Source organism: Melanotaenia boesemani, chromosome 23 (genome assembly GCF_017639745.1).
Source record: "Melanotaenia boesemani isolate fMelBoe1 chromosome 23, fMelBoe1.pri, whole genome shotgun sequence".
Lineage (NCBI taxonomy): Eukaryota > Metazoa > Chordata > Actinopteri > Atheriniformes > Melanotaeniidae > Melanotaenia > Melanotaenia boesemani.
In genome coordinates, this window is record NC_055704.1 from 16,595,311 (window position 1) to 16,619,121 (window position 23,811).

Here is a 23,811-nt window from a genome sequence, read left to right on the forward strand (position 1 = left end):
AATCTGAGCCCATGAGTGACGAGCCAAGAAAGAGAGGGAAGGTTAAAGCTCCACTGATTAAAAAGGATAGTGGGGTTGTGCTAATGGCCCCCATCATGCCATGAGGATCACAATTAGGGGGACAGTGGCTCTATAAATGTCTCTCTTTGATTTAACACATTTCTCTATGCACACACTCCAACAGGCTGGATAGACCAAATTATTCAGTTGAATAACTTTACCTAGACTGAGTCTCAAAACACTATCAAGTTTAAATTCAATACAAAAGCAATTCAGTAGCAACAAGTATTGATACTCATTCCTAGTTTAGATGCTGTATCAATCAAACAGTTTTATTACCAGGCAGAAGTACTTGATAAATTCATCTAAGAAGTGGATTTGCATGTGAAAGATTAAAATAAGACAACGTCAAACACTCAGGTTCTTTCATTGTTTTCCAATATCAAATCAATAGTGTCTGCACTTTCAGTGTGATGGACAGATATACAAAGGCATGAATAGAGTCCAATCAATGGTTCCCCTTGATGTTTTCTCATAGGCACAATTTTATTATAGAGGAGGGCATTTACTACAGTGTTACCAGATGGTTTCACCTGTTCCATAGAGTACAGGGTAAGTGGTGAAAGAAATAAATGAATCAGATGTTTCATGTATTGTACCTTGTGTTTCTTCTTTTTTTCCCCCCCTTTTGATGGTGTCACTGTGAGAACCATTAAGCTCATGAGCATGGGAAACAAAAGCTCCTGTCAGTGAGGATCTGGTTGTGGGCCCTGAACAAGCTGCACCTTCTTATCTGAGCTCAGCAAAAGTTGCCATCGATTGGCCTGCTGATTGTGCGTCTGTCAGCCTACCTGTCCAGCTCTCCCTCCCACACCTTCCCTCCCCACGCTCCCTTTTCCATCCATCCTCCCTGCCCAAGGCCTCATTGATCAACCATGGCCTGGCTTCTGCCCGCTGATCAGTCAGCTTGATGTCTTTTGTGTCTGGGTGAAGTGAATAAACTATTGGGCCAATCGAACGGGAAGCGAGGGGCCAGGAGAGCCAGTTCTTGAATGCCAGATTGAGAAGGACAGAGGGATGAGAGGGGGGGTAGACAGGCAAAGACAAGTGCAAAGATGAAAGCATCCAACTGGTACTCAGCAAGATCAGAAATGGAACATAAAAGGGGGAGAAAATGAAAAAAAAAAGGTAGGATAAAAGACAAGGAGGCCCCACAGGAATCAAGTTCACAACGATCTGCAGGCCTCTCCCACCAGGGAGGACAAGATCCTCAGATTAACACAAATCAAACCAGCATCCACTCCGCGTTGAGTTCGTCAGCATTCCCTGCGGTTCTTTGCAACTGTGGACATAAGGAATAATTGCATCCATGAGACTGCATAAATTAAGCAGGAAGTTGTGGCAAAATCCATAGGCAAGTGGATGAGGCCTTATGAGGAGGATCAACGCCTCTCGAATTTCTGAGCAGAGCCTCGGAGTCTCAAATGGGCCCGACTGATGAGAGGAGACCAGGATAAACCATCATTTCCATTTCAGCCCTGTCAATAAACATTTCATAATGAGAGCTAAAACAGGAGGAAGAGATTTGTTATTATGATAAGTGAAGCTTTCATGATGGTATTTTGTAGCAAGGTGACAGAAAATTGCTCTGATGGACACAGATTGATTATGCATTTGTGGGATAATGTGGACAATTGGTGCTGGGAAATATTCAACTAGATTGGAATTCAAAGTGGAGGAACGTGAATGCATTCATTCACATTCAAACAATTCCAAGAAAAAGTGGCTGTAAGAAGAGATTATGCACAAATTTGTTTTGCTTTGAGATGTATTTTATATTTTTTAAAAATTATTAAGTAGACACAAGTAATCCAAGTCACGTTAAAGCTGACTATTTGCCAACTTTGACAGCGGATATATTTCTAATCACTCTTGTAAAAACTGAAGACATAAACAAACATTTACCCTGTTTGGAAGCACCTGGAATAATTGGGGATTGCTGCATTTTCTTTCCATCTTGCAAGTTTTCAGTCAATCGGTCCTTAGATAAAAAGAGCTTAGAAAGATTATCCCCCTGGCTTGCATGCCATTATCATTAATCAGCGTGTTATTGACTGCTCTGTCCTTTCCTGTTTCAAGTTCAGGCCTCCCTTAATCCACAGATTTTGCCCAGAAGACACACACTCAACTCTGGGAGGCTCAGTGCAGCTTGAACCGTGTCCACCCTTCCAGGCGTGAATCGATTTGAAGCGAGCACTCTCGTCTCCCTATCAAAATGCCCAAACATTGTGACTGGCAATGTAAATCCCTAACCCCCTGTACAGTATCTGGAGACTCATCACAAAAATGTGTTAAAAAGGCTGGCAGAATTTATGCTTATGATGTGTCAATTTTCAGACATTCCTAATTCAAGGTAAAAAAAAACTGTAAATCCAGGGAAAATGAACTAAGCTTTAAATCTATGTCACAGATGATTATAGCGCATCTGAAAATTGTTATATATTGATAAGGATATAAACAATTATCCCAATTCGTCATTATCAAGTACACTGACCAGAACAGATACACGTCCATATTACCTGAAAAGAAAAATGAGTTTATACATGGAAATAGATTTGGTGATAATCTGTACAAACACCAAACAAAAGGGGTTGAACTCGTTGCAACTCACCAGCTGTGTGCTGCCATGCAGTTCAGCCTCAATATATATATATATATACTTATATATATATATATATATTTAAAAAAAAAATAACAGTCTCTGGCATTCCCAGGTGTTTCCCAGTCATCACGTGGGAATTGATGTTGCCAGGCATGTTTGTGCTGGGGTACAACTCATGCTGTCAGTTTCAGCGCGCCTGTCAAAGAAGCCGCACAGCGACAGCTAGATGAAGACGACAATAAGCACAGCGACAAAGCATGAGTCAGTGGGGGGCTGGCCTTGAGCGATGATTGGAGAAACGTGTGTGTGTGTGCTTACGTGGCTTCAAATATTCTTGACTGACTGTGGTGTGCACATGTTCATCTGTGAGGGAACACACATCTCCGGGTTTTTGACCCGTTAGTAAAAACAACCTGAGTGTGATGAATAATCTCAAGCAAAGAGCAGCTTAAGGCTTCACAACATTAACTCCATCTTGTCAAAATCTATTGCCCCCACTCCTCCCCTGTGCCCCGGTGTGTGCTTTACATCACAAACACGCCTGTGTGAGGATGCACACAGACCTGTTTGTTTACAGGTAAGGAAGGTTAGCTTAACTGTGTTTGTGTGCACCACTGTGTTTTTGTTGTTTAGCATACTTTGGGAGAGGCTGGGTACTTTGCGGGCTTTCGCCCGCTTCTCACTGTTGACTACAGCTATTTACAGACTGTGATTTACTGACATACAGCCTGGTCAAATAGATGGAGATAATCTATGCAAATGTAACACAGTATTTTCTCAATCAAAAGCTATTTAGCAGCCTGTGTATCTTTCTGTGTATGCTCAATGAGGCAGGTCCCACAGGGCCTCATGTGGAGCTGGTTTGGTGATACAAGGCTGATTAAAAACATTGCAAAGTGGTTTGTTTAGCTTCAAGAACGCCAGACAAATTTGTGTTCTTTTAGTGTGCAATGAATGCAATATCACAAGGATGTAATAAGCTTGTTTCATTGCTGTTGTTGTTGTTAGACATGGAATGTGTACCTATGAATTAACATTTTCCAGTCGGGAGGAAAATGAAGTAAAAGTGCTTCAGTCAATATTTCAATATAAACAATGGTTCAGATAACTGTGTGTAATTTGGTTACACATAACTGGGAAAAACTGAGCTAATGAGTACAGAAACAGAGCCAACACTGGTCTTTATGTTGCTAAGTATTCCCTGAAAGATGCACAGCTGCACTTACTGTAGCCAAAAAGTAAATTCAGTTTTAAAGTACAGATTTTTATCTTCATACATCATTATGAGTGAAACCAGTTGGTGTAAAAAATGGCAATTTTAACCACCTTTAAATTTGATTACAGCATGTTTGCCATTGTGTAGTTTGTATAAGTTTATGCAATGTATTGAGATTAATTTATCTCCAAAGTCACAATTTAAAAATAATGAAGTTATATGGTGATAATTAGATGTAATATAAAAATAATGCCTTATTATTATTACTCTTTCACAATTTGTGCTTGATGAATCCAGACATAGTCATTTTGAAATATGGTTGTGGCACTGAGAAATGCTGCTTTATGAATTTAATATCACATTTTCTATACCTGTAAATCAAAATCCCCTTAATCTAGTTGGAGCCTTTGTATTGGTCTCAGAACAAGGCCATGTGTGAACAGAGCAGATAGTTTAATGGACACTTCATAGTGACTGAGTGTGTGTGCTGAACAGAGGCTTGTTCTAGCATCATGATGTGCAGCATAATAATAAGAAAAAAGCCAAATTTACATTAAATTTTTTTTGCACTAGGTCCTACCTTCTGTTTCCTCTATCCAGACATCACATCAGGGCGCTTTCATTTTCATCTCTGAAAAATCTGCTTTACAATATTTTTGTAAATGACCAACTGCAGATTAAAGTCTGACCAGTCTGCAGCATTTGTTTGTGAGAAAAGCTGGAGTTATTGTGCTGAATTAGATAAGGATCCCAATCAGTGAAAACATGTATGCGGATCAGTCTACTAGTGTGCTCGTGTGATGATGCATCCAGCTTCAAATACAAGTTTCCCCATCAATCCATCTAGAACTGGTGTGGGAAAAAACTCAGTCCATCCTTTAAACCCTTTCCCTTTTTTTGCAGACTATGTAATTTAAAAAAAAAACTTATCAGCAGGTTGTAATTTAATCAGGTCAACTCGATAAGAAGATAAGCTAATTTTATGCTGAATATCATATTGCTCACTGTGGGCCATTTTTACTCAATCAACCTTTGACCATGATCAGCACTTTTTAAAAGTATTCTTGAGCAATTTTCTAAACACTATGGAAGCTAATCAATACATGCTGGATATGAAGGCTTTAAATGAGTCTACTACCGGGCCACAACGCCACATGTCCATAGCTGTTCATACCTTCTCTACAGTCTCTTCTGATTGAAATCTATCATCACCGGTCCTTTGTGGTAGCCAACAATCATTTGTGCCCAGACTACTTGCCTCTCTTCTCCTCAGCACACGGCTGAGCTCAGAGCCAAAAACCTGCCTCTTCCAACCACCCACACTTTCCCCTCCCTCTTTTCTCATCTCCCTCGCACCCCACTCAGCCTCTCTTTTCCCTCACCTCTCTCTCATCGCCCCCTCGCTTGCTCAACTCCAAAGTCTCCTAATTCCTGTCATGCTAATTGGAGCTGACAGACACAGCTAATTATGCACAGATAATCTGCTGCATCTGACTAATTATAATTCCCATTAGCTGCCGATAATGCTCATTAGATTAACTTTCTCCAGAAGAAGTTGGAAATAATAGGTCGAGCTCAACGCTGCATCTTTTTGGTAATCACAAGTAGGGGGGTGGGAGTGTTGTTTGGCGTCGAGGAGGGAGGCTGGTTGTTCTCGCTGGCCACAGAGGAAATAGATACACACCATCTGATCCAAATGAAATTTAATACATGTGGACTGTAGCAGATGAAATAAACAGAGACAGCCAAGAGGGAAATTATGACATGTTAGTCTGTGTCAGGTCAGATGGCTACATAAAATATATATATATTTGTATATATATATAAGGCAATTATTTTGACAGTTTTAGGAGTGGTCTGCCCTGCTGGCAGATGAATGCCGATGCATAAAAGCAGCAAAGATAATGCTGGATTTGTGCTTAAATATAGCAACTCATGCATACCTACACTGAGCAATGAAAACAGAAGCAGGAACCCCAAGCTGGCTGCAGTCCATTAGCCCATTCTGCAGTATGATCTCTATCAACCACCAATCACACACACTTATTTGACCATTTATTTGTGACCTACTCAGTCTACCGCTGAGCAAACCAATCTCACCTTTACTGCATGACAGCTCTGCAGCTCTGGTTCACCGTCATCGCCAGATACCACCTGCATAGATGTGCTTTTATGAGTTACTGAGAGGGATATCATTTACGTCTGATGGGTGTGCCCCAGCATGTGCAGAGAGGATATAAAAGCAGAACTATTCACTGCCATAAGTATAAAGCTGTAACAACACACTTACTTGACTTTGTACATTTTCTAAACTGAAAATGTGAGTTGTCAAGAAAACAGCTACAGCGCACTGCAGAAGTAAAAACTGGTGTAGTGTTATCATTTCATACCAATAATGCGTTTGCAAATTTCACAGGCTCTTCTTTTGCCTGATTTGTGAGTGCTCTAAAATAATTCGTTGCTTTCTAAATGCAACAGCAACTACTGCAACTAATGTAAGAAAGGTTTGTTTCCTTTAAATTTGAAACTAGATCATGTGGGCATCAATGCCATCTGACCACATGAAATTGTGAAATCCTCCGTTACGGTTTCCCAAGCTTGAGAGAAATTGGACACAGAAGCTGTGTGTTATTTATTGATGCAATGTGGAACTGAGGAGTCCAAAGCCTGGGGAACACAGAGGTCCTAAAACCCACAAATAGGATATTGATTGCATTGAAGGGTGAAAATAAAATAAAAATAAATAAATAAATAAAAGTAACCATGAAGTACCTTACAAACTCCATTGAGTGGTTAACTTTCTCCTTGCCCATCTTTTTCTCCAGGAGCCACATTCACAATAATCAACATGCTGTGACATTCAAGAGTGTATGTTCCCATGACAACCCATCAGCTGACAACACATCGGCTGTTTAAATAAAAAAAAAAATAATTATCTTAAGTATACAAGATTATGCATCCTACTATATTCTATTTTATTTAGTGAAAAAAAAGTTCAGTCTCTGCTAGTCCAGTTGTGTGGATTCACAGTTGTACTCAGCCCCATGAGGCTAACAATAATTCACAATGTCTGTAGACGTGTGTAGCACACATGCCTACTTGCTTCTGCACATGCCGGTTTGCAATCTTCCTCGTTTGATTATCATAACCAGCATGCCTTAGAAAATATGCACCAGCATTAAATAGGGGAAAAAACAGCAACAAGCAATACATATTAGCTAATATCATTAGGAGAGCTACGCTACAGGATTCACTGGCATGCATTTTAAAATACTAGATATGGTTAAAACCATAGCAACAATGCTATAGCAAAGAGGGCAAAAAAGTTGTCACAGTGGTCAGGTCCAATTACACTCTGCCTTCTTTATGCCCAGGAAAATGCCCTAAAGTAGTTTTGTCCAAAAATTAAATAAGAAAGAAAACGAAACCTATAACAATATAAGCATAATTATAGAATCACTCACCCCTGCTCCGAAATAGAGGAAAATTGATGTGATTCTACTTTTCTCATTTAGATAGCTACAGGCTGTCCACAAAACAGAAACAGATCACACATCTGTGCTAAAGTGGACCAGTAAAGAGCTGCTTGACATCAAGTTTACCTTAGAAGTAAAGACAAACTATAAATTAAGCTTTAATTAAATTACTCACAAACACACTATTTTTTACTGAGTTACTGTCAAGTGTCCAACTTCAATTTTCCTTCAATGCTGCACAAATTGATACTGAATCATCAGCCTCCTCCCACTAAAAATATTAGCTAAATTAGGAATCCAGTAACTGCAGCTGCAAGCGATACCAGCAACAATGCAATACTACAAAGTGTGAATGTGTAATAGTAACATCACATAATGTCTGATGTCAGTTAAATCTGTATTGTAAAAAAGCCCCCCTTTTCTTTTGGGTCTCTTGAGACTGCCTTGGGTGGTCACTTAGTGGTCATCTAGCCCTTCAGCCTGTGTCACTGTGGCAGTGTTGCGCCTTTCACTGACAGGACATCACATTTCATGGGCTATGGTGACTCAATTAAGAAGTTTTCTATTGGAATGGTCAATTTTTTTAATAAATGACTTAAAGAAGTGTATAATTTGATAAGTAAGACTATGTGTTAAATACAATGAAACAACTCAGATATGTGTTATTGCCACCGTTTCCACAAACATGAAAACCCAAGCTGGTGTGTAAACAATGTCCCTCAGCTGCTTCCTCCTGGTACATTTAAACCTGTTACTATAGCTTTTTTTTTCAGTAAACCTAAAGAAGAGCAAACTGATTGGAAAAGCTAATCTATATGTCAATAATAATGTACCTTGTAGACATGCATGGATGACACCTCAAGGTTAAATCTGTGCTTGATTTTTTTTTATTTCTTTTTATTTCTACTGTTTATTAGATGTAGATGATACAAATGAAACAACAGATACCTAAACAGGTATATGGAAAATATTCTGCAACATAATCAGCAATATAATTAGAAAACGATCCTTTGTAAATTTGCTGAAGCATGCTAAACCATCCCTATGGCCATTTAACTGTACTGTATGAGCATTACAAACACATTATAAGGAGAAGGGCAATACAGGAGCTGTCACAGAGGCTGCATTGCAATAACTGCACACAGATTACATTTTTAAATAATTCACAGGAAAAGTGAAGTACGTCTGCTGACAGACAGCCTGAAAAGGCAATGACATTTGGTCAGAGGAGCAGCAGACTCATTTACACCCTACTTATGCAGCATTTGCATTCCCATAATTGCCAGATTAGAGGCCTTTAACTGCTATGTATCTCATTGTGTCCACTGTAAAAAGATACACAGCAACTCTTTAAAGTGCAGCTGTCATTTTTATGTGCTCTTATATGGCAGAAAATGAAAACAGCTTTTATGTACACAACCACAAGCCCTCATCATTGGTCATCACAGAGGTGGAATTTGGGCTGGCAGCAGCGCTAGTGATGGAGGGGGAGTTGTCCATTTATCAGCCGGGAGATTGCGAGAGTCCCAACTAACGATTGCTGTTGTTCCTGCGTGATTTTTTGTCCACCTTCGCCGCCCAGTCAGTACGGAGTGCTGATGAGAGGTAAAATAACTACCTTGAGAGGTGCTTAGCAGCTCCAACGATGAGGCAGAGAGCAGCACTAGAGGAGGAACGGGAACTAAACGTGGAAGTGAAAAGTTCGACCCATCAAATCTAAGTGCTTCTGACCCCTTTAAGTCACAAATGCACACATACTGATAAAATGATTTTCATCATGAAGTTTCGCTCCTTCTATCAACCTGTCCTCTCTAACTCTGAAGTTTGCATTTCTCTCCACATTTTCCCTTTATAGAGTGAAACGTGGCATTAACTGACTTGCACTGTGTAGTCAGTCTGTCTCTTCTCTCCTGCATGTAACCATTTGCAACCCCTCCTGCTCTGGATTTCTGGATCTGAATGCTGCAGGATGTCTATAAGAGGAAACAACAAATGGAAAATTTCAAAGGGGAGCCTGACTGTCTAAAATGAGCTTCCAGCAGGAGGAAAAGAAAAAAGGACCATAGCGTCCTATTTGCATGAGCAGACAGAAGGTTAATAACACAAGCCCTGCTGTGACAAAGGAGAAAAAGAACATAGAGTTGGTAGGAGGGATGGAAAGTGCTGATCTTCCACTTCTGGCTCCCGAGAATCTACCCAAGACACAAGGGAGGAGCATGGAAGTAATTAGAGCCCCGGATATGTGATGGGTTTCATGTACAGCACCACCTCCCTTTTTCACTGCGGCACCTCATTTCCCAAAATGCATGTTGAGACAAGGCAGCAACAGCAGCAGCAGCCACAAATCTGAAAATATTCCTGTGATTTTCAAAGTGGGGGTGCTTGTACAGCTGAGGCTACTTCTAAAGTTAACAGCTTGAACACGTCAAAAAACAACAGCGGAACGGATTAAAGGTAAACAGATATATGAAGACATCTGCATTAAAATTAAAATAAACTTGCAAACAGGATCACAGACAGGTGTAGTCGTAATAGTTCATATATTTATAATAACCAAGAAGCTTTCAGATCTAATCTAATCTAATCTGCACTGCAGAATACCAAAAGAAATTTAAAGAAAAATAAAATAATCTAAAAACAAGGCAACAAATATTAAATACAATGCAACAGTGTATTTCATATTTTGCAATAAAATAATGTAGTAAAGAAAACATTATTATTTTTTATATCAATTTAGCTTTGCACCCACCAAGTTCATGACCGTATAAACATTTCAACATATTGTTATTTTAGCAGGACGGATTGACCATGGATAACAATGTTATGTTACCAGACAAGTGAATTAGCGACATAACCTTAGCTAGAGTCGCTGTATGGGTAAACAATTCATTAATGGTGAGTTTAACAAGTTGATGCTGCTTTAGCTAATGTTACCTGCAGCCAGCTCATTAAAATAAAAGGACAAACATGTCTAAAGCAACATCCACACAGAAATGGAACTGATTTTTACAAAGTTTTACATAAAGACGGAATTTTGGGCTCCCAAAACACCATGTGGATGAAATGTCCAAACAACACAAAACTTAACTCTAAATTAGGACATGATCTAAACATGAAAATCTTTTTGGGGGCATCATGGTTGCTCAAAAAAGGACATTAAATAGTTGAAATTATTTTGGGCACTGGGGTTTCTCAAAGAAAATGTTAAATTTTTATATCCAGAATTTAATAGCCTGAACCTTGGAAGTAGTTAGTGATAAAGGCGTACGGTAAATGAGAAAAATGCTGAATATGAACCAAACTTTATGACTGGAGTAAGAGTTTTTAAAAGTTGCATGCTTTCTCTGATATCTGCTCTATCACAGACTATTCACTCAAACTTTAAATAGAAAAACACCCCCCTGCCCTCATCAGCGCTAACTTGCATGGAAAGAATAACTTATAGTTCCATTATATCAAAAGAAGACAAAAAAAGTCACCCCTCCAGAGTGGACTTTATTCACATGATGGCACTTTGCTGTTTCTAACCAGTCATTCAAACTTCGGGGGAGGGGGTATTTAAATACAACATCTCTCAATGCTGCTTTCCCTACAGTTTCTTTTAGCCATCGTCTCTTTCCCTGCATCTTGGCTGAAGAGCGCAGTTTAGAAGTCACTGGAGGGAATTGATCAACAGGAAGAGCCTGAATCCCCACTTGTCTGGAATAAAGAAGCTCTCTATATCTGGAGATATTTTTTTTCTTTCTAAGGCTTATTGTCTCTAAACATAGACTCTCTTTCTTCTTGTCTGTATCCTTGGCTCATACCAGCCCTCTCTCTTTTTTTTTCTTTTTCGCAACAATGCAACTACATCCCAGATGCAATAGTTTTTGAGGTGCATATTGGAGAAAACAAGAGTGAAGAAAAGCTATCTGAACACATCAAATTCTGACAAAAAAAAAACAAAAAAAACACACACAGGTGTATGAGAAACAAAATCACGCAAAGACACTCAAACAGCCTATAAATAGCAGAGATCCATGGCAACCTGAGATTTGTTGTTTGCCATCACATGCTGCTGAGAGCGAGACAAGAGCGGCGACTTAAATAACACTGGGAGATTGGTTTGTGTGAGAGGCAAAGTCAAAACAAATTACACCTTTTCTATCACTACAGGCCTGCCGGTAAAGTATCTGAAATAGCCTTGTGCCTCGGGACATTTTACCACTGAAAGAATATGGCGGCAATATCCTCGGAGGACGTTAAAAAACAAAGGGATGAGGGATGGAGGAGAGGATGGGGAATGAAAGGGTTTAGGTTTACTGCAGATCACAGGTGGTGATTTGCCCACCTAACTAAGCTTTTTCACTTTATCCCGTTGCTGCCCCCCCTGCCCCCCGTTTTACCTGTCCCTTTCCATTTTACAGCAGAGCAGTGCTATATCCCACTAAAGATGTTAAAAAACGAGAAATGAATTTATATTCATACATTTTACTGGCTTTTCTTTCATTTTCTAAAAACTTAAAAAAAAAAAAAACAGGGCTCAATACTGAATCCTTTGGGGCAGCCCTGACAGTTTTATTCATTTTTTATCAACTCCAGCTTGTCGATTAAACTTGTTTGTTAAACAAACAAAATAGAAAGATTTTTTTCCCTCCTTTTATGCCTACCTTCAAACTATTTTCTTGCACATCCCCATCTTTTCTTTTTCTTTTGCAAGACAAGCTCTGTAACTTTAGATATTAATCAAAGCTTTAATTGATTTACGCCTTAGATAAAGTAATCTGCGGCAAGTGTTTCAGTCTGGCTGTGTATTCGTACTTGCTCCCATGTGTTGTTCATTAATTTGCAGCGAGTGGGTGATTCATCACGCTATTACAGTTGGGCTTGTACCCTCACCACACAGAGACACATGCACATACCCGTACATGCCTGCACTTTGTTCCCCCTGGCATCTTGAGGACGTGTACATGTGGCACCACTTTGGTGGCTGGTGCTGTAATGACAGCACTAAAGGTTTGGGAGAGAGCCAGGGGTTGTCAAACAGCAGATGGATGGACCCATTGGCAGCAAATACAACGTACTTGCCTTCACCCACCCTACCCTCAATTGGACTGGAAGCAAAAGCAAGGATAAGTGGGGCAAACAGGACTTAAACCGAAATAGTAACGCAGCAAGATTAAAATCAGCAGGGAAAACAATGCACTTTTGTTAGGGTTGGGAATACTAAGTGTCATTTATTAATTAACAATCCGTGAATAAGCATTAATAAACTGAAGAATAAGCAATTCAAGATGCAATCTAGAGAAGTTTATGTATATATATATATATATATATATATAAATATGGAAGAAAAAGAACAGATTGGTACAGCCTGCTGATCGTCCCACAAAAAAGTATGAAAAAGGACTAATAAGATCCATGTGAAAGAGTTTTCCCTCATCTCTTTATGCACAAGTACAACACAGAAGAGAAAAACAAAATTTTTCAGGCTCAGACAACTGAGACAATTTGCTGAAATTGGATGATACAGCTCAATAACAGAATCTAATCGTAATACAACAAAGCTCTCATTGTATTTCTTCATATATTTAATCACTGGTGACTTGTGTGGTGTTACACTGTGCTAACTGCTGCGCTAAATTTCATGCTGTTTGTGAGAAGCAGCGATAAGGGAGAAGGGAAAACATTTCAGTTTCTGAGACCGCTATAAAAGGACCTGCTAAATGGATTCTTTTTTTAACCAGTTACAAAATTACAAACTGAACAATAAAGCCGTCTCTGGCTGTGATGCATTTCACGGCTTTTTCATGTTTCACAACGTGACAAAATGTGACTTCTTTTAAGTGCATTACAAAGGAGTGTTTTCTGGACTGGATGTCAAAGCCAAGTGCCAACGGTTTAAAACAACTCTGTTAACAGTCAAGAAAACCAAAAAACATCATATACCGGAAAATAATAGGTTCTGTATTGCTGCTTTTTTTCCCTAAAAGTGCTCAGATTTTGCCTTTTCAGCTGCTTGATCGATGCTTCCCCCCCTCACTGCATCTTACAACAAAGCAGATCTGTCTGGAGCCACCAGAAGCCACTTTATGTCAAGCTGAGATTTTCAAAACGAGAGACTCTCTTGACATCTACTATTAACACCTGCTGACACTACAGCTGTGGTCTTTTAGTGACTCCAGCTGTTATGTTTCAGATATGATGTTACAAGTAGATTTTTAATTAAAAACTGTTCAACACAGTTAAATAAAAAGTGTTAATTGTGCAGGTAATTTTATAATAATAAATCAGGAGTAAGGACAGTAGGAAAAATTCTCATTTAAAGAGGAAAAAAAAAAATAAAGCATTGCAATTTTACTTTTCCTTTACTTACTTAAAAATACATGCAGGCATTGAGAATTAAATAGTTAAGGTATGCAAAGAAAAAAGGTCTTTGTTTTCATGTTTTGATTTGAATAAATTATCCACAAGGCAGATGTCCTGAGCACATATTTTTCTCACCACAAAACTCAAATTTGAACTATTTTTGACTGAGCATTACGGGCAGTTGCATTACTGACAATTTAGAAGTCTCAGCCACTAAGCAAGTAAAAGATGACCAACAACAAGATGAATTTTCCCCCATCTTTGCTTTTCTTCTGATAAGTGTTCAAATCTTTGTGCAAGTTAAGAGTTTATTACTTCTTAAGAACTTCTCATCCATTCTTCCTTTAAAAGGACGTCAAGTTCTGTGAGACCCTTGTGCCGTGTTGCATACAGATTTTCAATTGTATTGCCCATGGCAAAACCTTCTTATGGGTTTCACACACGTTTAGGATCTTTATCCTCTTTTAAAGGAGTCAGGGTTCCCTGTGCCACTGGCTGCAACATTAACCCAATGTGATCGATCACAGTTTGTAATGTTACCTTAAACAGTTCGAAAGTCTTGTTTAAAAAAATGCATCTAACTTTAGTAAGATTTTTATTTGCAATGATGCAAATACAGGGATTTCCTCTGATAACTCAACCATAAAAATCATATATGTGTAGGAGTTACTGCAAACATATGTAGAACATCAGAACAGAGAGTCTGCCAGCTCCTCCTTAGATTGTTATGAAGTCAAACACGGTTTTGATTTGCCTTTCTATAAATGAAATTAAGCTTCCCTGGTCATTAAAACCTCATCTTGAACATCATCGTTCTAGTTATCAGTCATTTTTAGATGATGAAAAAAAGGGAGGCAGCTACCTGAAAAGCCTTTGCTATCTTCTAAAAAGCCTTCTTCTGTTGGCCAACAAAAAATTTGAATTTCAAAGTGCAAAGAAGCTGCTTGGAGGTGTTCGCTGCTGTTGCTGACTGCAAGGACAAGGGTTGAAGAGTCAGTATTTGTGAACTTTGAAATTTGCCTCATCTGACCTTTACTAGCTAATAACTGTAAACAAACCTTTGCTCTAACAAGCTCATTAAGATGGAGATCTTGGTTAATGTTATCCGAGAGCTAAAATCTATACAAGTCCCCAACCTTCTGCACACTGTGAATGTCTTCCTTTAATTCTCACAGTAAAGCTATCTAAATAACATCCACTTTTTTTGCTTAAACTTTATGCATTTTGGGGGATAAGTGGATATTGTAAGCATATCAAAGTGCAGTACAGCACCTATTTGCACTTTGAAATCTTACTTATAAACTTAACTTCTTCCTCAGCACAAATGTGGATTCATCTTTTGGGTAATTCCAGTTTCTCCACATCCCCTCTGGAAAATAAAGAGGCTGTGAATCACCATTACCGAATCAGGAGATTCTGTTTTTAATGCATGTAAGACATATCAGGGCAGACAAATTGCAATTATGTGCTTCATGGCTTCATAAAAACTTCATTTTCTAGTGCAAACGTTTCAGAAATCAAACAGAAATCCTCAGGGGCACCAGATATCTGAAAATAAAGACATTGATCATATCAGTGCTTTTGTAAATCAAATGGAAATTGCAGGCTGTGATCACAGATTTCTTAGATATTCAGCGTGACAGCTTTTCTTTTGGGCTGAGCAACTGGACATCAAGATAAAATCCAACAACAGCCCCCTCTGTGCCAACTTAAAAACAGGCAAACACATTCATACAACCACACAAAAGCAAAGGAATTCTTAAGATACCCTGAAGCAAGAGTTTTTTTGTGTGTGTGCGTGTGTGTGTGGTTGCTGTAGTTTAATCAATCTTAATTATTTTTATGCAAGAAATTCCACTTAATGAGCTACAACATGCAAAACAGCTACCTTTTTCTTCTCAATTAATCAATATTTCCACTAAAGACCTTTCCTGAACTAATTTCCACACGTCTTCCATTATTTTTTTAAAAAATGTCAAAGAACAATAGATATCATAAGTGAAGCTTATCATCTGTCCAAGCACAGCATATTACAACCAGTTTGTTGACAAAAGCCTAATATCTTTGTCTATTATAGAACAAGCATACAGACATGGACACACACACACACTGGACCGGTATGTAGATGAAATTATAGTTGACATTAATAGGTAAACACACTAAAGTAAGCAAACTCCATTAAAAAAACTGACATGTTTAATTTAGCTGAGCTTTTTTGCCTTATTGGCTCAGTTGTAAGTTTTACTTAAACAAATGGGAAAGAGTAGGGATGCAAAGAGAGATCACACCAGGTAATTATACTCTACATACTTGTAATCTGGTGGAGGGTCAGCTCCAGTCCCTCCCCTCTGTTCTACGATCAATAGCCTCGAAGGAGGTGGTGAGAGTGAGGGGAAGGGATAGAAAAGAGACACAGGAAAGAAAGAGAACGAGAAAGTTCTTATATTGAGCATAAATTATTTAACAGTCTAAGTGTGAACAAGTAGGAGCACAAAAATATGGCCAAATACTCATATTTAAGGAGTGAGGTGAAGCAGGGAAATGTCTGGAGGCATTAATAGGCCCATGCAAGAGTAACAGGAGCTATATCTGCAAAGGGAAAGGTTGTGAGAAATGGGTACCAAAGGAGATGGTAAGGGATAAAGAGTATCCTTTTGACTTAGTACATTAATCTGTGGGAAAATAAAAAGCACCGACTTTATTGTTGCCGTCTTGTAAGATAAATATGTAAAAAAAAAGAACAGTGCCAGATCCAGTGATATTCAAGATGTGGCCGACCAGATGAGAGTCTCGATAGAACTCTGTATAAAGCTTTTGGGCCGACGTTATAACATCCCATAAGAGAACTAACTGGTATTTCTTTTATTCCTTCTGACATGAGACTGCTGAATGCAGACAATGCTCATGTCATATGATTGCTACCTTAAACATTTATTATGGGACTTGTATTTTTATTTATTGCTTTTTTCTTTTTTTGTTTTATTGGAACTTATCCCAAAGTGTTGAGGTTCATCACTTTTCACTATGAACTGGTAAGCTAAAAACACATTTTTGAAGTTGTCTGAATTTAAAAACACACACACACACATTGCTTTTCCCTTGCCAACCTGTCAGACTGCCCCCCCTTCTCTATTTGCTTAAGTGGAGAAGTAAAGCTTGAGCCAAAGAAGAGTCAATTTTTGCATCTGCTCCTCAAAAACAATAGCATCACAGCTGTAAGGCGGATCTGACTCGATAAAGGTAAGCTTTGAACCAGATGCCTATTACGCCGAATTCCTATAGTCAAACCAAGTTCAAAAGTTCTATGAGCTAAATTTTTACTACACCGGATTTTATGAAGAAGTTAAAAATTTTTCTATGCTGCAATTTTCTTTTGAGCGAAACTATGATTATCGGACCGAGCCTTGGAGAAGTTTGTAAAAGGACTTGTGCCTTTCAAAAGCATTTCAGCCAATCAAAGATATAAAATGGTTAGTTGACTTTAAAAATAATGAGGCTTCACATATCCAGAGGACAAGCAGTGCCTATGAAATGCATTGCTTTTTAATAATGACAGTTTTGTTCATGAAGATAAAAGGTTCTTTTTTAATTCAAACGTTATTCAACAAACTCAGTGAAGTAGCCTCACTTGAATCCATCAGGTCACCACAAAGTGCAAGGCTATAGGCCTGTCCTGTCTGTGTTCACACAAAGCATCATAATATAGTAAGATACACCCTGGACAGGTCATCAGTCTATTGCAGGGCAAACTCAGAGAGACAAACAACTACTCACACTCACTCCTATGGAGAATTTACTGCCATTTAACCTAACTTGCATGTCTTTGGCTCCAAAAACAATAACCTCTGTTATTGCATTGTTTAATTTAAGTGAATTTTGTTACATCTAATTGAAACATTTGTTTAAGAAACAGGTTGTTAACAAATAGCAGACAACGTACAAACACAAGATTAAAAACAGCAGATCACAGAGTGTATGAATGGATAAAGGATGGCACTTGAGCTGTGCCTCCACATGAAGCAGAGATAGAAAGCCATTGTTTCCCCTCTCAGCTGAAATAGTAATCTGTCTTGGACTGCTTGCGCTTCCTCAGCCTCACAAACAGATAAAGATAAAAGGAGGGGAACACTATTGCAGTAATGTCAGTCTTCAGCCAAATGGATAAACCTGGATGGCAGGCTTTTTCCTTTTGATAAGACTGTTACTGCCACAGATCTGCAGGAGACAAGAATGAGCTATCTAAAAGCCAGGGAGAATGAGACAACGCTGGTATGCCCACAGTTTCATGATAGAGAACAGCTAACTGATGCTAAAACTGTAGATCTGCATGGCATCACAGTGACAAAAGGCACTTTGCATCTGTCTTCAGAGCTGCAGATCTTAGTGGAGATGCTAACAGCTAATGTCATTTTATTTCAGATGTCTTGTTGCCATCATGAGGACGATTAGGACTTGATGTATAAAGGGTAGGAAATGTTTAGCCTATTATGCAACAATTAGTATGCAACTAACAGAGAGAGTGGGGAGTGGTATTCCTGACAATCCCGCCACAAATGATTGTTGCATTTTATCTCGTCAGTTCTTTGAAGCATTAGGCACTAGTGGGGTGTAGTGCGATTATTCAGCCAAATCCTGCAAGGGAAATTACAGCTCTGCAGCAGCAGCTGTATTGAAAATTACCCCCTCCCATCTTCAGGCACAAACAGAAATGCAGACTTGGACACAGAAGCACATACCCTTAAATGACACACCTGTATTGAAACACATAACATGCATTATTAAAATAAAGCTCACAGTCACACCTGTTCTTTAAAAAAAAAAAAAAAAAAAGTCTCAAACGCACAAATCCTCCTTTACCACTATCCCAGAAAAAAAAAGAAGTAGCACAATCACTCAGTGACACAGATCCATGCATGATCTCGCCACAATGCAGCGAGCAAGCCCGCTGAAGCTGCTCCAGGGGAGGTAATTCTGTTTCTGTTTGTTCAACAGAGAAAAAGGGAGGGGAAGATAGAAGTAGAGGGGAGAAAAAAGTGTAAATCTAACATACGGGCCCTGTGGCAGAGCCCCCAGGATCAAATTCAATTCTGGCAAGATACACATTAAGCCCCGTCAATCACAAGAGTGTCCTTGGAACGAGACAGAATGGTGATGAGAGCAGCAGGGAGTCTCTTTTCCAAGATAGCAGGGATAAACCCTCTTAAACCTGTTCAGACACATAGAAAAATTCCCATCATCCTGTCAGGTACCATACAGAACTCCATATGCATAAACAAGATATAAAATGTAACAGTAGGGCATGATCAGCAACTCAAGTCCATTTATTTTTGTTGAACGCATATAGTTGTGTATTCCCACCTTCAGGCTGCGTGGAAATGAATTTCAAGTATCATTACACCACACAGAAATAGAGTGACCAAAATATTACACAAGACTTATAATATGTAGGTGCTTTTTATCCACTGATAAAACATACTGGCATCCGCCATTAATAACCAGCCAAATTATTATTTTAAACATTGATATCAGCTCAGAATTTATTTCTGATAAGATTATATTACAGTATAAATGTTACACATGGGTAAACAGTAAGACCAACTCCATAAGCTAGAGCCAGAAATGCTGTCTTTTCAAAACTTGCCTCCTACATTACCCACAATCCATCAAGAAAAACTCTCAAAAGTTCAAGATCTTTGAGTCACAGGCTCGCTCACATTTTTTCCACCCATATCATAACTGATTCAAAACAAAACATTTAACGCTTTGAAAGATCTGCTAGCAAAGATTTGTGGGACAGAACTGCATCCTCTTTCATAAAAACAAGGTCCAGTGTGAACATATTTTCAGGTCCACTTATGGGCTCACACACATTCAAGGACCACTGCACATTATACACCACATTTGCCAAAAAATGCACATCCTAAAATCTAATTCCCCTTTCCGCAGACAGGAAAATCACATGCTGTTTGACTCGCAGCTTGAGTTCATTCAGGCTGCAGTGGAAGCGACAGTTAGCCTATTTACTTTTATTCTGGACTTGTGCTAATTATCTTAACTACACAAGTAATTATCTTTCACATCAAAGGACCTTGCTCTGAGCCCTGCTGATCCCCCACAACCAACCAGCCAGCCCCTGACACACACCATCATCATCACATTTCCGGAGCCAGCTGAATCATGACATTAGCGGATAATTAGACGCTCGCCTGACTGGGTTTGACGGGGGCAACATGTGACGAGCAGCCGACTGCCAGTTGAGCTGCGGAAAACGATCCAGAGAGATATCAAACCCCGATTTAACAGCAGTTATTAGATACCAAAAGTTAAGCTGCAGCCTCGGTTTAATCCAGCATATTAAGAGTAAATAAATGGCATCCCAGATTTTTTTTTCCTCCACTAGCTTCATCCATGTTAAGCAAAAAAAATAAAAATAATAAATCTTTCATGTCATCAATTAGCAGAGCAGTTTCTGATCAAAGTCCACTCTGATCAATGAATAATGCAGCTGCTGTTTTGATTGCTGCCCAAAAGTCATGACTTCATGATGACTAGGAACATGCTATACATATTTGTGTGCATTTGCATTTACTCCTCATCTCTGGGCTCCTGTTTCTGTAAACAGACAATAATCAGGTCATCTGGCATCAGGCGTGAATCCTTCATTAACAGTATAAGGATAATCTCTGCAGGAAACATGTGACTGTAGAAGAAAATTTACATGAACTGCATTTAAATTCCTTTGAAGTCGTTTGTTTTGCTCACCTTGGAAACATACTATTTCTACTTCTCCTCTGTGTTTGGAAGTAAACGCACCCCATAAATATTTATCTACCTTGGGCCCGTGCTATTCTAGCCCAGTGTTTTCAGCATAGCCACTGGAGATTGGGCCTATCAGGGAGCCGCCACAAGAGAGAGAGAGAAAGAAAAAGATAGGAGGAAGAGGAGGGTGGGGGAACTAAAACAAGAGAAGGGAGCTGGGAGTGGTGCAGGATAATATTTTTGAGAGTGTTCCAAAATGGAAAGTGGACGGTTTGCAAGATGTTTAATGCAGGAGGATCGGTTCAGTTTGTTTCCCTTACGAGTCACCTCACACACCTCTGAACTTTCAGTCACAAGGCTATTTTTAACTGTTTGTTTATGTTGCAAGCCCTTTTTTCTCTAAAATTCTTGATGAAAATGTAAAAAAAAAAGAGAATTAAAAGGTAATGGCCCTAGACGTGAGAACTAAAACTTGTGTCTGAACAGCATATAAAGACCTGGAACGAGCTGAAATAAATTCCTTATAAAGTTTGGACAATGACAGCTTGTTATATGCTTAAAGTCAGCCATTTACAAAAACATATTCAAGTTACAGTTGTATAATGAATATAAGCATTAACGGCTCTGAGCTTTCATTCTGAGGTATTCGCTTTTAAATTGAAAGCTTAAGGAATTACAGCATATAGAACATGTAGAACTCTTTTTTTCAAGGGTTTAAAAGTAACTGAACTCCCTAATTAATATTATGCTACTTCTACTGTTGAGATTTCTTTGTAGGCACCATGTCAATCAACAAAGTCTCCTCCACTGTTATTGTCTGGAAGGTCCCAGCTCTTCTTGTTTGTGGATTTTTCTGCCTTCAGTTTTATCTCTACAGAGATAAACACAACTCTTAAATTACTAAATTGGCTAATGCATAATATTGTTTGTAAAGTATTTATATTACAGTATGTTTCACATATTGTGTTGTATGTATCAGATGATTACTTTCATTGTGGTACGTGTTTCTGATCTTTCTGCCCTGTGTTGTGATCCCTCTATATCTGCTTGGATGAAGCCTTCTCTTATTTTGATGGACTTGGATAATTATGTGCCTACTCAATTCTTAGCCAGAGAAAGGATTATGCATCTACCATTGCTATCATGTGTGGACATTCTGGCTTATTTTTTAAGCTCATCTCACCACAGCATTATTTTTCTCTCAGATACACCAAACAAGCCTAAAGCCAAGTTTATGGGTGCAGTGATGAGGCACTAAAATTGATATAATACTTGGCATGAAGGGCGCTTAGGTGTCATTTCAGCCCGTTGTGCACCTCCTGCTTTTTGTGACCAGTCACATATTGCACAAATAGCATGCCTTAAAAGCAAGGGAGGAGTGTGTAAGAAAACCTCTTTACAGAAATCTGCAGCATCAATTAAAAACCAAAACTGTGTAGATACATTTGTGTATGAGTTATATTATATACTTGGTGCACAACTTCTTCTAGGGATGTTCCTGTGGTGAAGCTGTGTCATTTTCTCAGCAGTAAGACCTACAGTAGGATGAGGGACTACAGGAGGTCCAGCATGCTTTAAGCAATGATATAAACAATTACAGTGCTGTGTTAACATCACAGTTTGTTCTTGCCTAAACCAATGCATCAAACTTAAACTCATTTGACTTCCACTGAAAATGTTTTTGAACATAAGTTGTGGCTTCATAGCAACAAAGAGATCATTCAAAAGAAATTACCCACACCTTTCTAGGAAAGTGTTTAAATATAAACAACAAAACAGGATTGTTTTTCAGACTGTAATGATGTTAGAAAGAGGAAAAAAATGTATTTTTGAACAATAGAAAAAAGCTGTTTTACATAATTAACATTTTAGTAAGTTGTTTCTGGAGTGTATTTCTCAGATCCCCATGTGTTTCTAAAATATAAAAAGCATGTTCAATGTGAATAAATAAATAAAAGCAGAAGGATTTTTTTGTGTATATTTTCATTTAAACTACTCCTTTACAACCAAATACTCTCTTTTCTGTGGATTAGTTGTGTAAATTTCTTTAACTTGACTACTGAGATCATTTGGAATTACATGCCAAAGTCACACCTCCTGCATGCAACAGGCAGTTTCTGTCACCTCCTGACAGGAAAGAACCTTTCATGCCACAAGTTTGGCAATAATCAGACACATAAATATGGAATATGCACACACATTTCCAGCTATGAACCTGAGCGGTTGCCCATGCCTAATGCAGTCGAGTATCTGTGTGGGAACGTGACATTTCCTACCTGAACCCTGGTGACACCTCTGTGTAGGGGAGTTGGATTATACATCCAGAGCCCTGTCATGCACACACAAACACACACTCTCACCTCTTAACTGCTCTGCAGGCTTCCTTAACATCAGAGCCATCCACCTGGATGTTACTACCCTGCTCCACCACTCTAACAAGCCCGCTTCAACTCTGTCAAAGTCATCTGATGACACTGATGTGGGGAGATTGATATTCACGCTTGACTCGCCGTCCTCTCCACTTGACTGCTGTGTTTACCTCCCCACACAATTAGTATCTGTTGAAGACAGACAGACAGACGAAGCAGAGAGACGGATGGAGTCAGACTATGCTGTGTGTATGTGTGACTACATTAACTCCAATTGTTTATGAAGATGGGAGATGTCTTTCAAAGTGGCTTGAAGGTGGCTTTCTATATCACAGGGCCATTACTGGCTCATTTAATCCCCATAAAACTGCTTTCCCTCACTGAATGGCAGAAGCTTGAAATAACAACAACTGTATTGGCTTAAGTAAAATGCATATTTCAACGGATATCTGCCAATTTTTCATCTGAAATGAGCCCCGCTTTGGCCTGTTAAGATGCACTTATCAATAAAGCCAGGGAGCTAACTAAAGGTTTAACTTCACCCTACACACTCTCACTCTCTCTCTCTCTCTCTCTCTCTCTCTCTGTTAGCTAATTTCACCTGAAGATTAGCATGTAAACAAATAAAACACTTGAGAAAGCAATTGTCTGCCAACTCTGTGAATAAAGGAAAATTAATGTGAGGATAGAGATGGTCAGTGACTGACATGCGCAGACTTTTGGTTCAGGAAAGGCACCGAACCAATGACCATGTCTTCCAGCTGATTTAGCATTAATTGACAGTCACTCTTTCTCTCTTATCGTCGCATTTGCCTTTTTAACGGGGTGATAAAAAACGGCGGTTTTTACACTGAATGCTGATACCTGAGAGGAGAATTGGCTTGGCCTGAGGAATGCAGGTCGACACTCACAGGTGGGTTGGGTTTGTTGGTGGCTTGGCAAAAGTGGACGGAAGTTTTACACGGAGCCACAGCGCCTCCT

The 23,811-nt window shown here is 39.0% G+C and overlaps 1 long non-coding RNA gene across 1 annotated transcript in view; it reads right to left on the reverse strand.

Moving 5' to 3' along the window:
* Window positions 1-23,780, reverse strand: part of LOC121634489 — a 49,446-nt gene extending 25,666 nt beyond the window's left edge. Inside the window, exons 1-2 of the long non-coding RNA XR_006009241.1 lie at window positions 23,695-23,780; window positions 22,822-23,019 (exon numbers count right to left, since the gene is read on the reverse strand). This is a non-coding gene — a long non-coding RNA (uncharacterized LOC121634489). The remainder of the gene's footprint in view (window positions 1-22,821; window positions 23,020-23,694) is intronic.
* Between the last annotated feature and the right edge of the window lie 31 nt (window positions 23,781-23,811).